Source organism: Henckelia pumila, unplaced genomic scaffold (assembly GCF_033568475.1).
Source record: "Henckelia pumila isolate YLH828 unplaced genomic scaffold, ASM3356847v2 CTG_80:::fragment_1, whole genome shotgun sequence".
Classification (NCBI taxonomy): domain Eukaryota; kingdom Viridiplantae; phylum Streptophyta; class Magnoliopsida; order Lamiales; family Gesneriaceae; genus Henckelia; species Henckelia pumila.
Genome location: NW_027331883.1, coordinates 1788074 through 1806406, shown reverse-complemented (window position 1 = coordinate 1806406; position 18333 = coordinate 1788074).

Here is an 18333-nt window from a genome sequence, read left to right as displayed (position 1 = left end):
AACTCATACACAGAGGACTGGGATATGTTGAGCCAGATAGATCTAAGTTATGATGGACTAAACCTAGATCAAATTGGTTTAGAAATGGTTCAGAAAGACAAAGAACTTCACCAACTCAACATAAACCACAATCTATCAGCTCGAATATGAAATATTGGAAGTCAAATAGGAATAATCGATCTGATCATAACACTTGGCACACAGAGCACAATGCACAATGGTCATCAAATAAATATGTCATTCCCAAAGGACAGCATAATGGAAAGTCTGTAAGGATAATCCAAGTATGGATTCCAAAGGGATTAATCCAGCGTGGACCCAAGTAAGAATGAGGACCAAAGTTATTTTATTTTCTTTTTGTAGGAAAACAAAGGCGAATTAATCAAACAAACAGTATGGTACTTGGATAGTGGATGCTCAAGGCATATGACAGGAGACAGAAGAATGCTATCTGAATATATTCCAGGATCAGGACCTAAGATCACTTTCGGAGATAACTCTAAAGGTATAACCATGGGTAAGGGTAAGCTTATCCATGGAAATATTCACATAAAAGATGTATTACTCGTAGAGAATTTGAAATACAATCTGATTAGTATTAGTCAATTGTGTGACTATGATTACTTCGTAGAATTTCAAAAGCACACTTGCACTGTAAAAGATCAATCTGGACTAATCATTATGACGGAAATACTTATAGAGTCAATTGGTCAGATCAACCAAACACTTCAGTCTGCTTGATAGCATCAAAGATGAACCAAAATTGGTTATGGCACAAGAGACTCAATCACTTGAACTTTAAAGCTTTAGCCAATCTGGGTAAACATGAATTGGTTACAGGTCTGCCTAAAATCGAGTTTTTAAAAGATAAAATTTGTTCTGCCTGCCAACTAGGTAAGCAGATCAGATCAACTTTCAAAAACAAAGGTTATAAATCATCTTCCAAAAGCTTAGAACTATTGCACATGGATCTCTTTGGTCCTATACCAGTAACAAGCTTAGGGGGGAATGAAATATACCTTGGTTATTGTTGATGATTTCTCGAGATTCACTTGGGTGGTATTTTAAAATCCAAAGATCAAACTGTCACTCAATTGATTAAACTTCTTTTAAGACTTCAAAATGAGAAATCTCAATCGATTGATAAAATTAGAAGTGACAGAGGAACCGAGTTTACAAATCAAACTCTGTCTACGTATCTTGAAAATCATGAAATCAAGCATGAGTATTTGGCAGCTAGAACACCATAACAAAATGGTGTTGCAGAAAGGAGAAATAAAACTCTAAAGGAAGCTGCTAGAACAATGATTGCTGATTCAAGTATTTCTCAAAAGTTTTGGGCAGAAGCTGTAAATACAGCGTGTTATAGAACAGATCAATGATTAATAAGAAAATTGGAAAAACACCTTATGAGATCTGGTATGATAAAGTTCCAGTGGTATCCTACTTCAAGGTATTTGGTTGCAAATGCTTCATTCACAACAATGGTAAGACTCATCTGACTGCACTTGATGTCAGATCAGATGCTGGTTTGTTTCCTGGATACTCATCTGTTAGTAAAGCTTATCGAGTATTTAATACTAAATCTCTGATAGTTGAAGAATCAGTTCACATTGTTTTTGATGAGACATCTGTTACTAATGAATCTTCAAGCTTAAATGATCTTAGTAACAGAATAGAAGATTCAAAGCTTGTCACAGATGATGAAGAAGAAATCCAGATTATACAAAATGTTCTATATGAACCAGATCAAACTGAAGAACAAAGACCAGACGAACCACCAGTTGAGAATGAGATCATAACAAACACAGATCATATTGCACATAACAATGATCAAGATCAACAAGGAAATACAGATCAACTTGGTCCAAATTACAGATGGTCCAAGACTCATCCACCAAACTTGGTAATAGGTAATCCATATGCATCTTTGAGAACCAGAGGTCAAATGATTAATGAATTTATACATGCTGCTTTTATCTCTCATATAGAACCTAAGAAAGTCGAAGAAGCTCTTCTTGACAGTAGTTGGATAGAAGCCATGCAAGATGAATTGAACCAATTCGAAAGAAACTCTTTCTGGCATTTAGTTCCTAGACCTTCAGATAAATCTATAATAGGAACTAGATGGGTTTTTAAAAATAAACTCAATGAAAGTGGTAATGTAGTAAGAAATAAGGCTCGACTTGTAGCACAGGATTACAGACAAGAAGAGGGTATTGATTTTGATGAATTATTTGCTCATGTTGCTAGACTTGAAGTTATTAGAATATTTCTTGCTTATGCTGCTTTCAAGGACTTTAAGGTATTCCAGATGGATGTTAAAAGTGCGTTTCTCAATGGCCTTCTCCAAGAAGAAGTATTTGTGGAACAACCCTCAGGTTTCGAAAGCCAAATTTATCCAGATCATGTGTTCAAACTGGATAAAGCTCTTTATGGGTTAAAACAAGCTCCACGAGCTTGGTATGGTACTCTTTCACTTTTTCTCAATGATCATGGTTTTACTATTGGTTCTGTAGATAAAACTCTTTTTAAATTTGTCCAAGGCGATCATACGTTATTAGTACAAATATATGTTGATGGTATCATATTTGGGACATCTAACCCCAAATTATGCAAAAAGTTTTCTAAGATGATGCAGGACAAATTCGAAATGAGCATGATGGGAGAACTAACATTCTTTCTGGGATTGCAAGTCAAACAGATGGAAAAAGGGATATTCATTAACCAGGCCAAATATACAAAAGAACTTCTAAAGAAGTTTGGAATGGAGAATTGCTCTGCAGCTAGTACTCCAATGAGTGCTTCAATCAAATTGGATAAAGATGAAGCTGGACCCTCAGTAGATCAAACTTTATTCAGAGGGCTTATAGGTTCCTTACTCTATCTGACAGCAAGCAGACCAGACATTATGTTCTCAGTTGGTCTGTGTGCAAGATTTCAATCTGGTCCAAAGCAATCTCACTATATTGTTGCAAAGAGAATCCTAAAATACCTTAAGGGAACTCAGAATGTTGGTTTATGGTATCCAAAAGATTATAGCTTTAATATAATTGGTTACTCAGATGCAGATTACGCAGGTTGCAGAATTGATCATAAAAGCACAAGTGGGACTTGTCAATTTCTTGGTGATAGACTTATTTCTTGGTTTAGTAAGAAACAAACTTCCATTGCTACTTCTACAGCAGAATCAGAATATTTAGCAGCTGGAAGTTGTTGTGCACAATTGCTCTGGATCCAACAGCAACTCAGAGATTTTGGTGTTAATTCATCTGAAGCACCAATCTTTTGTGATAATACAAGTGCAATTGCTATAACATAAAATCCATTTCTACATTCCAGAACAAAGCATATTAACATTCGTCACCATTTCATCCGAGATCATGTCCAGAAGAAAGATGTTCGTCTGGAACATGTCTCAACCAATCTGCAAGTTGCCGATATTTTCACCAAACCTCTACCCGACGCTAAGTTTTCTTATTTTCGAAATGTTCTTGGTTTAATTAATATTGAATATATTAAGCACATGTTTAGGGGGAATATTTAATTTTTTTAACTGCTCGTTCCAGTACATATCTTAACAGATCTATTCTACTACGCATTAATTTGCTTCATAGTTTACATGAGCTAGATCTATCCTACTTCGCATCTCTAGGCTCCAGTTGATCATCCAAGTGCTTAGGGAGCCTTGACCATTGCAGACGTCATCTTCAAAGCAAATGTTCTGCATCTCATCTCGCTCTGCAAGGAGAATGCACAGACGAACTCCAGATGACTTCAAGACATCTCGAATATTCTGTGTATCAAGCATAAATTTACACCAACGCATTCTTGCACAATTCCTGCGACGCATTGCAGGAGACAATGAAGAAAGGTTAGCACGGTGAGGAGAGCGTAGAGAATCAAGGAAATGCCACATCTTCATTCCTCGCTCAAACACTCTTCTTCTGTATAGATCCTTCCGGATCTCATACTCTTGCTCAACAACGATGTTATCATTCTCTATCACCATTTACTCTTGCTGTTTCAAATTATGTTTTGCTAAAATGTCTTCTAACTCTGCTTCTTATAGGAACATATAAATAAATGAAAGGACTTCGACAGCTTCAATATGTTTAAAACGTCCAATCATCCTCTGCTTATTTATTGCGAGACTTTAATTTGATCTGCCTAGATCGTGATAATCATTCTTGAGATTCTCAAAACATTTCCTATTCCTTTTTGACTTTATTGCAAAAGTTGATAAGTCACAGACTATTTCACAGACATCATGGCTAATCATAGTTATCTTATCTTTTTGTGTATTCTGCTTCGTAACCCTTAACACTCCATCATTTTTTTTTTTTTTTTTTTTATCTATTTCTTTAGGTGATTTTTCATCTGACTTTCAATCTTTCATCTGACTAAAGATGAAACGTTTAGTCGAAATATTATCTGCTTAATATGTTCTTTTGATCTGATATTGTTTAAAGATCTCTTACGTGATTTGCTACAAGTATCAATTGCACACACAAAACACAAATCATATAAGATAAACATAATATTTCTTTGCATAATTCAAAAGTGCTTCGTTACATTTTTCATACCAACCTAATCATCTAGATTTCTCCTCATTGGCCCCCAGACCCTCTTTCTCACATCAGCATGCAGACGACATTTGTTCAACCACTCCAATACAACCGGATCAAAGTGTCTCCCTTTAAACTCACCTGCATTGATCAGATGAGTGAGGACTTTCACCTCCTTCCTGTACATCAGATAAGATACTCCCTGATTCGAGAGGATCTCCTCAACGCTTATGGCACCCAGCAACTCCTTATACTTGTCTTTGCGATCTTCAAGTTCGCAAACATCCTCGTGCTTGCGTGGAGGAAATGGAGTACATCCGAATCTCCTCCAATTTGAACTAGACACGCATTACCCATTTCAGGATAAATTCCTGAAGTTCTTCCTTAAATTCCTCGACAGGCAGATGAGAACTCATTCTTTATCTAAATCTTATGCTTTGATTTAGAAATAGGATATTCGGCATATACATCCGAGTGACCTATTTATAAGGGATTTATTTTCGTATTTTTTATTTTAATTACTGTCTTTCCATATTCCCAAGAATTTTTTAACCACGTGTGTACTTGTCCCATCAGCCGCAACTTTTTGAATTTGAATCGTTGCTTTACGTCATCTATCACGTGCTAGGTCTTAAAACTTATCGACTAAATTTTTTTTTTTTTACACTTAGTATTGTTCTGAGCCCTAAAATTGCTTCTTTCACAAAGAACAGATACCTCGCACTTTTCTTCTTTCAATCTTGCAGGAACACGATGACACCCATTACCCAAAATGTTCTTCTCATCGATTTCCACACCATATTCGATCTCACCGATCAAGGAATGGTGGATATGTTCAGAACAGTTGAAGCATCTGGGCTGCGAAAATTTCTCGAGGGCGGGAAATTGCTTTACAAGTAAGCCCTACCCAAATTTTTCCAGACAACCAAAGTTGAAAAAGATTCCATCTCTGCAAGTCTTGGTGGAGAATATGTCCGGATCACCTCTACCCTGTTTACTTCTTCATTTGATCTACCAAGACAGGGAATTGCTGATTTTTCTTCAATATCTACTGAAACAAAGAGGCAGATGAAGAGCATGTACTCCTTGACCAACAAGCCAATCCGCATTCCTTGCAAGAAGAAGGAATTGAAGATGGAATTCAGAATTCTGCACGATATCGTGGCCAAATCTCTTCTGGCCAAAGCAGGTTCTTTCGATGCAATTACATCTGAGAAATTTGACGTTATGGTTGCTATATCTGCTGGTATTTCCGTAAATTGGTCTGTTGTTCTGTTCAATATTCTATCTGCTATAATAATTGCACCTACAGAACAATCACAAGGATTTGCAGTTCAAATCGGAGATATTTTGAACGATCTGAATGTCCATCTGGGACCCTCATCTGCACTTCATCCGTACAAAACTTTAAATAAAAGAGCCATTGATGTATACAAAGCTAAGCAGCTAATTATCTTCAAACGTGGTTCATCTCATTCGGATGAAATTGAAGATTTAACGCTTCAAGATGAATCAAAATCCCTGGTCATCTTATCACCAAAGGAAGCTACGCCTCCGAAAAGAACAATCCCGAGAAGAAAGACTACAGCAAAGCGAAAAGATGTGATTTATTCATCTGAATCCGAATCTTCTGAATCGGATCAAGTTACCCTTGCTGCCATTATCCCACCTCATCCTCAGAAAAGAAGAAGGATAGTAAGGTTTCCTCCTCGAATTCCACTGCCTCTTCAACCGGCACCGATTCCAGCTATTCCACTCTCCTTGGTAGAACAAATTGTTCCACCAGTGACTCATCTCAACATCTCTGTACTTCAATCTGGATTCTTCAAAAAGCCTGATGATGCTCCAAATATGTTATCCAACATTCAAAGAATTATTGATATGAATGCTGAACATATCATCAAAGATGTGAATATGAAAATGAAGTTCTTTGATAAATGGGTTTTTCATCGAACTGAGGATCATTGTTCTCACATCAAGGAATCAAAGACACTGGACATAATTGCTGCACTTGAAGAGAAAATTCTTGAATGGGCTGAAACTAAGATAATTTCTAGAGCCTTGAGCAGAAGAGAGTTTATTCATCTTAGACTACAGGAAAGTACTCTTCTAAAGCACATTCGAACAGAGAGAGCAAAATTCAATCCAATCAGTCTGGATATATTTGATAAAACAGTCGCCTTTAACCAATTGGAGAATGATGCCAACTTGATGTCAGGAAAAGTTTATCTTATGAGACAAGAATTTCCATCTGAAGCATTAGTCAAAGACCAACCTTCATCTTTCACTTCTGAAGCAGATGAACTATCTCTGATAGATGATGTTATTCTATCTGCCGACCCTTTCAATTCAAGCATCTCTTCAGTTAAGGATACTCTTGTTTCAAAAGAACCATCGATCATCGCTGATGTTCTCACAGATCAGTCTGCTAAGGATTTTCAAGTCAAAGAACCATTAATTCCTTCTATTATCCAAGAAGCTTCAACTGATCAAATTGTCCATACAGACAAGCCTGATTCTTCTACTGAGAAGGAATTAGAAGTACCCTTAGCTGCATCTACGATCTCCAACACTCCACCTTTTGAAACTAATATCGTTGCTGAAGAAAATGTTGCAGATCAAGTTGCAGATGAATTATTCATCGATGCTTCTACTTCGAATGACTTCCTTACTGAGGATATCGTCATGGACTCTCCAGAACGAGAAGATACTTTTGCTATTGATCCGAACACAACACTGGTACCTTTTGTTCCCATGGCAGAGCAAAATTCTGGCTTATCTGATGATTCTCTGATAAGAGGATCTTCTGAACATTTGGTAATAGATCTGCCTCCTATTCATAAGATAGTCAGGCCTGATATTCTTCATAGTATGTTCAAGCCTTTTGCCATTATGTTCAAAGATAATATGAGATTACCTAGTCTATCCATCTCAGAGATCTCTATCACAGATCCATATGAAACATCGGAATTTATGGAGAATATTGCTCTTACTTCTTCTGATGTCTTTGCTACGAAACTTCAACTCTGTGGTTTCACTTCTTCTGAAGATGCAGCACCTTCCTCTTCTCGACCGATTCAAGTCAGTCCAGACCAAAGCTTGACTGATTCACTCACCCTATTATCTTCTATTGTTGGTGAATTGCAAGTTAATCAGCTACAAACTTCTACTGAGCTTCGTGATTTCAAATCATATGTGCTAACAATGGTAAACAACATAAGTGAATCTTTTATGTACGTTCGAAAGCAACACACTGCAGAATATCTAAATATTCTTCGGAAGCTTGACAGTCTAGAAGCCTCCACTGAGGCTAATAACAAGCAGATTCATGACACTTTTGGTACCCAGCTCACTGTTATCGTGGATCTTTTATCCGAGCATGGTGATGCCAAAAAGGGGGAAAAAGTTACTGAGTCAAGAGCCAAAGGCAAGGGAAAGAAGTAAAAACTCTCAGATCAGAAGAAAAGCAAATACAAGCAGATCAAGTCAAGGAACTATTAATTTTCGACATTTATTTTGTCTAAAATTATTATTTGATCTATGACAGAAATCTTTTTGAAAATTTATTCGATGATAGTCTTCATATTTTCAGTCCGGATATTAACTTGGTTTTGACATCACCAAAAAGGGGAAAATTGTTGGAGAATCAAACTCTAAAATTTCGGTGATTACAAAGTCAAAATAAAACCAAGTAAATAAATTAATCGGACCCATCAAATATTAAAGAATAAAGATCTCTATGAAAATTGCCAGATCAAAGTAACGTGATGCAGATCAAACTACACCGGAGCGATTGACACAAGATCTAAAATGATCAATAACCAGATCGAAGCTTTGTCAGAAATCTACCCGTTGCTATCATTGAAGAAAACGACAAACTCATTTAATGAGATTTTGAACGTTGATCGGCCTTCAATCTAAGTCAAGATTTGTGAGCCATTTATGAGATATGTTGGCGGCTCAAAATCAGAAAGTGTTGGCGGCTCACTGATTACTTTTTGATGACTATATATACAAGTATTTCAAAGATTGAAGACACGAGACCAAGGAGTGAAAATTACAAAGCAATCGAATTTTGAAATAGTCTTCACTTAAACCCAGAAACTTATCAGATCAAAGTCTCGATACTCTGAGTTATAATATCTCCCAGATCGATCAAAGCTCAAAGAAATATTTCAATTTGATCCAGATCAGAGTCATATAGCTTTCCAGATCAAATCAACTAAGCATACTCTGTTGCTTCATTTTGTAAACTTTAAGTAGAAAAGTTGTTCTGCTTTGAGTTAGAATATTGCTAGGAGTTTCTTTCAAAAGATTGATTGGATTGGATTTGTACAAAGGGATTGTATAAGTCAAAGTCTTCTAGTGGAATCCTTTTGGAAACAGAAGAAGGGGTGACGTAGGAGAATTCATCTCCGAACATCCAGAAACAAATCTATCTCTCTATTGCTTTTATTCCATTTCATCTGCATTAGTTCTTATAAGTGTTCAATCTGCAAGGAAGATTACTTTCTCCTGACTTGGTCAGAATCTTTCAAGCATATCAAAAGTTTTAAGCAAATAAAACTTTCATCTGATTCTAACAAATCAGATCGAAGTACTTTGAATTTTTTTTAATTGTGTATTCACCCCCCCTCCCCCCCTCTACACATATTTCGATCCTAACAATATGTATATGATAATTAATAAAAATAGTTTAAGTAAAATGATATCATTTTTATAATAGTTTACAATACTTTTTGTTATAATAGAATAATATATAGATGGACATTAATTAAAAATCAATTAAATTTTCTAACATTTAATATCAAATAAAACGAAAAAAAATTATGATTATTAAATAAAAAATAATTAAAAACTAATTAAATTTTTTAACATTTAACATCATAAATATATTGGAAAGAAATTATGATTATTAAATAAAAAATTAATTAAACAAAATATTAATTTATGCAAAATCTAGCAATTGAAAGCCAATAGAAAAACATGAAAAATGATCTTTGGGATACCTAGTATTAAATATATTATTTATGACTCTTCTAAGCTAACATAGAGAGGACATATTATATGTTTTATATATTTAATTTTTTATAAAAATATATTTTGTAAATTAATATTGAAGAATATTAATTCGATTGAACATGTTATGAATCAAATAAATAAGTGTACTAAAATGCATTTTTAAAAAGATAATACACTAAATAATCTATATATGTTTTTTTAAGATGAAATAATCACAAGTAAAAAATTAATCACTAATAATGCTAATAAATTATCTATATAATTTATATTTATTATAAAAATTAGCTCATACATTAAATTCTAGATATTATTATTTCATCTATTTTAAAAATATCTTTTTAATTTTTTTATGAATAAAATTTAAAGTAAATAAAACTAATCAAATTATATAATATAAATAAAAAAATTATAAAAATTTACAAAAGAATGCTTAAAATTCATATTCTCAATGCTCAGTTTCATTATATAGGAATTATAAAAAAGAGAAAATTATTTTTTAATCTTATGTTTTTTTGTAATTTTTGTCTTCATGTTATCATCAAATAGCTAGTGTAGTCCGCTATATTTTTTGTTGTTGAAATATTAGTCTTTTTTTCTGATCGAAAGCTGACATGGAACCAATACAATGATTATGAAATGGCAATGTTTACTGTACCACTTCAGCACTTCTAGTGTAACATGACTAAAATTGTAAAAAAAATTAAAAATTATAGAAATAATTTGAAATTTGATAGCATAGAGAGACAAAATCGCAAAGTGACAAAATTGTAGCTATTATAAAAAAAAGAAATTTATTGAAGTTTTTCAAGTAAATTTGTGAAAAAGTATTGTGAGTTTTGCATGCTGAATGAGACACTAATTAAAAAAACATAAATTTTAAAATTAAAAATTAAATAAAGTCCCATATTAGGGTAATTTTTAACATGTTTACTCAATTCAATCTAATAATTAAACACGGTTCTTCCAACACTGTTCTGACCACCACCACAACCAAAAATCATTTTGCTGCTAGCTTGTCTTTTCCGCGACATTCTCTGCCAACATCATACACCGATATATTTCTTATTTCGTCGTTTTTTTTGTACGAAAAAAAACCTTATCCACAAGAGTTTCGTTCTATTTGGATTGACTTACACATATTCTTGATCGACTTAGATTTTAGTTAAGCCCAACTGATTCAGTTTATCTCTGATAAGCTGAATCAAGTTGTCTTTATACTTTCAGTTGAAGGAATAGTTTCGTAGATATCAACACCTTGAAAGTTCCAACATACATTAATTAAAAAACATAATTTTATAATTAAAAATTAAATAAAATCTCATATTAGGGTTTTTTAAAAAAACATGTTTAGTCAATTCAACCAAATAATTAAACACGGTGTTTCCAACACTATTGTGAACACCACCACGACCAAGGTCAATAAATTATTTTTTTTTAATAAAAATTAATTTAATAGAACTAATACCATTACGTGAAATTTAATGCATTATTTTGTACAAATAAAAATAAAATAGATTATTTTTGTTTTGTAAATATTCTTAGACATTAATTGTTTTTAAAACATTTCACAAAATTTTTATGCAAATATTTTAAGAAAGAATAATAAACAATTAAAAGACAAATTTGATAAAAAAAAATTAGTTTAAGTAAAATAATGTCATTATTATAATAGTATACAATAACTTTTGTTATGATATGTAGATGATAATTAATAAAACATAGTTTAAATAAAATAATATCATTTTTATTATAGTATACAATAATTTTTGTTATCATAGATAGATGGTAATTAATTAAAAACCAATTAAGTTTTTGGAAAAATTGGAAATTTAGTCCTATATGTTTGTCACTTTGCGATTTTGGTCCTCTATGTTTTCACATTTTAGTTTTAGTCCTGCATGTTTTGATTTTTGGCAATTTCGGTCCTTTTTATTCAAAAATTCTTACGTGACACTGTACACGTCAGCTCCACATCAGCACTGAATTGGTGCCACATCAGCGCCACGTCGGAAAAAGGATTAAAATTTCCAAAGAAATAAAGATAGCAGACTAAAACTGAAATCTGAAAATATAAAGGACTGAAATCGCAAAGTGACAAACATACAGGACCAAAAAACAATTTTTCCTAAGTTTTTTAACATTTAACATCAGAAATAAAACAGAAAGAAATTATGATTATTAAATAAAAAATAATTAAAAACTAATTAAATTTTTTAACATTTAACATCATAAATATAATGGAAAGGAATTATTATTATTAAATAAAAAAATAATTAAACAAAATATTACTTTATACAAAATCTAGCAATTGAAAGCCAATAAAAAACATGAAAAATGATCTTTGGGATACCTAATATTAAATATGTTATTTATGACTCTTCTAAGCTAACATAAAGAGGACATATTATATATCTAATTTTGAATAAAAATAGGTTTTGTAAATTAATATTGACGAATATTAATTTCAATTGAACATGTTATGAATCAAATAAATAAGTGTACTAAAATGCATATTTTTAAAAGAAAATACACTGAATAATCTATATATGTTTTTTTAAGATGAAATAATCATAAGTAAAAAATTAATCTCTAATAATGCTAATAAATTATCTATATAATTTATATTTATTATAAAAATTATCTCATACATTAAATTCTAAGATATTATTATTTCATATATTTTTAAAATATCTCGTTAATTTTTTATGAATAAAATTTAAAGTAAATAAAACTAATCAAATTATATAATATAAATAAAATTTATAAAATTTACAAAAGAATGCTTAAAATTCATTTTCTAAATGCTCAGTTTCATTATATAGGCATTGTAAAAAAAGAAAAAATTATTTTTTGATCTTATGTTTTTTTTTTTTTTAATTTTTGTCTTCATGTTATCAAATAGCTAGTGTAGTCCGCTATCCTTTTTTTTTTGGTTGAAATTTTAGTCTTTTTTTTTTTTACTGAAAGCTAACTCGAAACCAATACAATGATGAATTGATGATGTCATGCTAATGTTTATTGTACCACCTCAGCACTTCTAGTGTTACATGACTAAAATTGTAAAAAAAATTTTTAAAAAAATATAGAAATAATGTGAAATTTGATAACATAGAGAGACAAAATCTCAATAAAAGTATTGTAAGTTTTGCAGGTAAATTTGTGGAAAAGTATTGTAAGTTTTGCATACTGAATGAGACATTAATTAAAAAAACATAAATTTTAAAATTAAAAATTAAATAAAGTCCCATATTAGGATATTTTTTAACATGTTTAGTTAATTCAACCTAATAATTAAACACGGTGCTTCCGAAACTATTCGGACCACCACCACGACCAAGTTTAATAAATTATTATTTTTCAATAAAAAATAATTTAACATAACTACTATCATTACGTGTAAATTGAATGAGTATTTGTACAAATAAATGTATTTGATGAGAATTAGCAATAAAATAAAATATATTATTTTTTTATTAATATTCTCTGACACTAATATTTTTTAAACATTTCACAACATTTTTATGCAAATATTTTTAAGAAAGAATAAGAAACAATTAAAAAAAAATTTGAAAAAAAATTAGTTTAAGTATAATAATATCATTGTCATAATAGTATACAATAATTTTTTCTATAATATATAGATGCTAATTAATAAAAAAATTTATTTTAAGTAAAATAATATCATTTTTATAATAAAAATATTATTTTATACAAAAATCATACAATTGGAAGTAGAGCTGTCAAACGGGCCAATCCATGGCGGGGCGGGCCGGCCCACCAAAAAATCACCTTTTGGCGGGTCGATGGCGGGTCGACCCACCATCCTGGAGGGCCGGAAATCCTCAACCCAACCCAACCCAAGGTGGGTTGCGGGTTAGGCGGGCCGGCCCGGGGGTTGGTTCACGACAAATAAAAATAAATAAAAAAAATTATAATTAATTATAAATATAATTTCATAAATAAATATTAATAGAAGTATATTAATAAAAATTTAAATTATTGATTTCATGTGTGTAAATTTTATATAAGGTAATTAATACAAAAAAAATTCATAATTTTTATTAAAAAAAATACATATATCATAATAATAATAAAAATAAATTATTAATCCTCCAGGCCCGCGGCGGGCCAATCCGCGCGAGTCGCGGTCCTTGGCGGATTAGCCCATCTAGGCCCACCTTTTGTTGGGTTGAAAAAATGTTAACCCAACCCACTTAAATTGTGTGGCGGGCCGGGCCAACCCAGCGCGCCTAACCCAAATTGACGGCTCTAATTGGAAGCCAAGGGAAGAACATGAAAAATGATATTTGGTAAATTTATTATTAAATATATTATTAAAGTCTCTTCTAAACTAACATTGAGAAGGTATTAAATAACCTTATCTACAATAAACAATTAAGAGGTCAAAATAGTATATAATAATTTATGCTTTAATATATAGATCATTATAATTAAAAAAATTAGTTTAAGTTAAATATTATCATTTTTATAATAAACAAAATATTACTTTATGCAAATATCTTGCAATTGGAAGACAATTGGAAAACATGAAAAATGATCTTTAGTATACTTATTAGTATTAAGTGTATTATTAATGACATTCTTTTAAACTACAATAGAAAAAGACATAAATAACCTTATGTACAATAAATAACTAAAATGTCAAACTCACATATTTATAATATAGATAGATTTGTGAGCTCATGAAAACCACCTATTATGATTTTAGTATTATATATTTATATTAATATTAAAATTTGTAGTGTGAAGGTTGAGTGAGATATCTTTCCATTTGTCTAATAAGGCTGCGTTTGGTGGGATGGAAATTGTGTGATTATAAAATAATCACATGTTTGTTACGTTTTTTTGTCGCTCGACATAATTCACTGTATCAACTTGAAATGATAGGAAAAGAAAACCCATTTGCGAGCAAGTATAATTTCTCCCAAATGGTACAGTACTCAAGACAAAGATGGTCAAATTACCATTTCAGCCCTCGCCTACTACATCAACGACACCCCATTCAAAAAACAAATTTCACTCTTATTTATCACAGTGCAAAGAAATGTCGACGGCTTTCTAAAGGTAGATCTGGAACGACTTCTTCACACTTTTCTTTGGGGTATTGAATAATTAGTCGTGAGAGACTTGTGTTATTTACCGTTCATTTTCGTGGTGTAGATTTGGGACTATTTTTTCACTCTCTTGTTTTATGTGAATAATTTTTCTTGGGGCACTTGTGTTTCAAAAGAACAAAAATTTAGTTTCCTATATATTACAAAAAAATAGGTGAGTCATGTTTCGAGGATCGAATATTTGACCTAGAGCTGCTCAAGGAAGAAGAAACAATAAACGAATGTGGTAATGTGGATAGAGATCTTGAAAGTAGGTAGTTGACGGATGATAATTTGGAGTTGAAGGACAAGGTATTTTTGTCATCTCATAACATTTATATTTTTTTATCCCTCAAATAAAAAACATACCAAACAGATTCAATTTTTATCATTACCTATAATCTATTTCTAATATAAAAGGATGAATGTAGGGGTAAAGTTTTTATTGTGTATATACATTTTTACCCTTTCATTCTATATAAATGAGATAATAACAATTAATGTATTAATTTCACATATAACTTTCATTTTAATAAACTCTATTTAATTCTATTTCTTTCATTTCAAATCTATTTCTAGAATTTCAATTCCTTCCTATTATTAATTTGAACAAAATTTCATACATACATTTTATATGTTATTATTATTTTTTCATTTCGTCTATTATTTGTAATATTACAATATAAATTTTTTAATAATATATTAATATTATTCAATAAAATAATAAAATACTTTCACCTTGTAAACAAATGCATACACTAAATTTATATACATTTTGTCCACTTTACTTTCTTCATGCTATTAATTGTGTTAAATTTTCATACATTAATTTTATATGTTATTTATATTTCTACTATAAAAGTATGAATGTAGGGGTAAATAATAGAATATTGTCACCTTGCAAACAAATGCATACACTAAATTTATATACATTTTGACAAATTTTCAAAAAATATTTAAAGTGAATATACTCTATTTAATTCTATAACTTTATTTTAGTTTTATCTTACTATTAATTATGTCAAATATCTGTCATACATAAAATTTATATGTTCTTCCACTTTACTTCCTTCTTACTATTAGTTGTGTTGAATTTTTATACATTAATTTTATATCTTATTTTATTTTTTTCATTTTGAATTTGCAATATTTTAATATAAATTTTGTAATAATATATTAATATCAATCAAAGAATAGATTATTGTCATCAATAAATATTATGATTGTAACGGTGAAGTTTCTAAAAAAATATTTAAAATAAATAAACAAAAATTAATGGATTATATTTAATTTTGTAACTTTCATTTTAGATGTATCTTACTGTTGATTTTGATGTAGAGGTAAAGTTTTTATTGTGTATATATATCTTTACCCTTTCATTTTATATCAATGAGATAATAATGAGGGCTAAACAAATAAATTTACAAAAAAAGGAAGGGAGAAAGTTGGAAAATGCACATGACAATTAATGTATTAATTTCACATATAACTTTCATTTTAATGAACTCTATTTAATTTTAATTCTTTCATTTCAATTCCTTCCTATTATTAATTTGAACAAAATTTCATACATACATTTTATATGTTTTTTTTTTTTTCATTTCGTCTATTATTTGTAATATTACAATATAAATTTTTTAATAATATATTAATATTATTCAATAAAATAATAGAATACTTTCACCTTGCAAACAAATGCATACACTAAATTTATATACATGTTATCCACTTTACTTTCTTCATACTATTAATTGTGTTGAATTTCCATACATTAATTTTATATGTTATTTTATTTATATTTCTACTATAAAAGTATGAATGTATGGGTAAATAATAGAATATTGTCACCTTGCAAACAAATGCATACACTAAATTTATATATATTTTGACAAATTTTCAAAAAATATTTAAAGTAAATATACTCCATTTAATTCTATAACTTTCATTTTAGTTTTATCTTACTATTAATTGTGTCAAATATCTGTCATACATAGAATTTATATGTTCTTCCACTTTACTTCCTTCCTACTATTAGTTGTGTTGAATTTTTATACATTAATTTTATATGTTATTTTATTTTTTTTCATTTTTCCATGAATTTGCAATATTCTAATATAAATTTTGTAATTATATATTAATATCAATCAAATAATAGATTATTGTCACCAATAGATAGTATGATTGTAACGGTGAAGTTTCTAAAAAAAAAAATTAAAATAAATAAACAAAAATTAATGGATTATATTTAATTTTGTAACTTTTACTTTGGATGTATCCTACTGTTAATTTTTTCAAATATTTGTCATACGTAAAATTTATATGTTTTTCTACTTTATTTTTCTTCTACTATTAATAATGTAAAGTTTTGATACATGCATTTTATATGTTATTATACATCATTTCGTCCATGTATTTTTAATATTTTAATATTAATTTTGTAATAATATATTAACACCAATCAAAGAATAGATCATTGTCACCAATAAATAATAGTGATTGTAACAGCAAATTTTTCTCAAAAAATATTTAAAGTAAATAAACAAAAATTAATGGACTCTATTTAATTCTATAACTTTCAATTTAGATATATCATACTGTTAATGATGTCAAATATCTATCACACATAAACTTTATATGTTTTTTCCACTTTATTTCTCTCCTACTATTAATAGTGTCATGTTTTGATACATGCATTTTATATGTAATTATACATCATTTCGTCTATGTATTTGCAATATTACAATATAAATTTTGCAATGATATATTAATATCAATAGAATAATAGATTATTGTCACCAATAAATAATAGGGATTGTAACAGTAAAGTTTGTCAAAAAATATTTAAATTAAATAAAAAATGGACTATTTAATTCTATAATTTTCACTTTAATTATATCCCATTATTAATTGTGCCAAATAATTGTCATACATAAAACTTATATTTTTTTATACGTTATTTATCTCCTACTATTAATAGTGTCAAATTTTGATACATACTCACTTCGTCCATGTATTTGCAATATTCCAATGTAAATTTTGTAATAATATTGATTACAATTCAATCAAGGAATAAATTATTGTACGTCACCGATAAATAGTATATTAAAAAGTTTTGGAAAATAAAAAAATGGATATAGTAAAATTAAATAGTATTTTGAAAAATTATAAAAACAAATTTAAAAGTAAATATAGAGTAATTAAAATTTCTAAAATAATAAATGATGATATATATATATATATAGCATTTTAACATTTTTCATAAAATATTTGAAATAAATAGAAAAATTTAAAAATCCAAAATTTGTTTCAATTATTTATTATAATGATTTATTTCAAAGATCTATTATGAGGACACTTTAAATAGTATATTAATAAAAACTTTTCAAAAATAAATAAATGATTATATTAAAAATTACATAGTGTTTTAAAAAAATTTAAATATTTAAAGTTAATATACTGAAATTCAAATATCCAAGAAATATTTCAATTATTTCAAAAGTTAATGCTTTTAGTAATTCTATACTTAACACTATTTTGTTCACGATTATGGTATTAATTTGTTTGATTTTAAAAAAATGACCGCGGTAACATCATTTCAACAAAAAAACATTGATGTGTAAATTTATTTT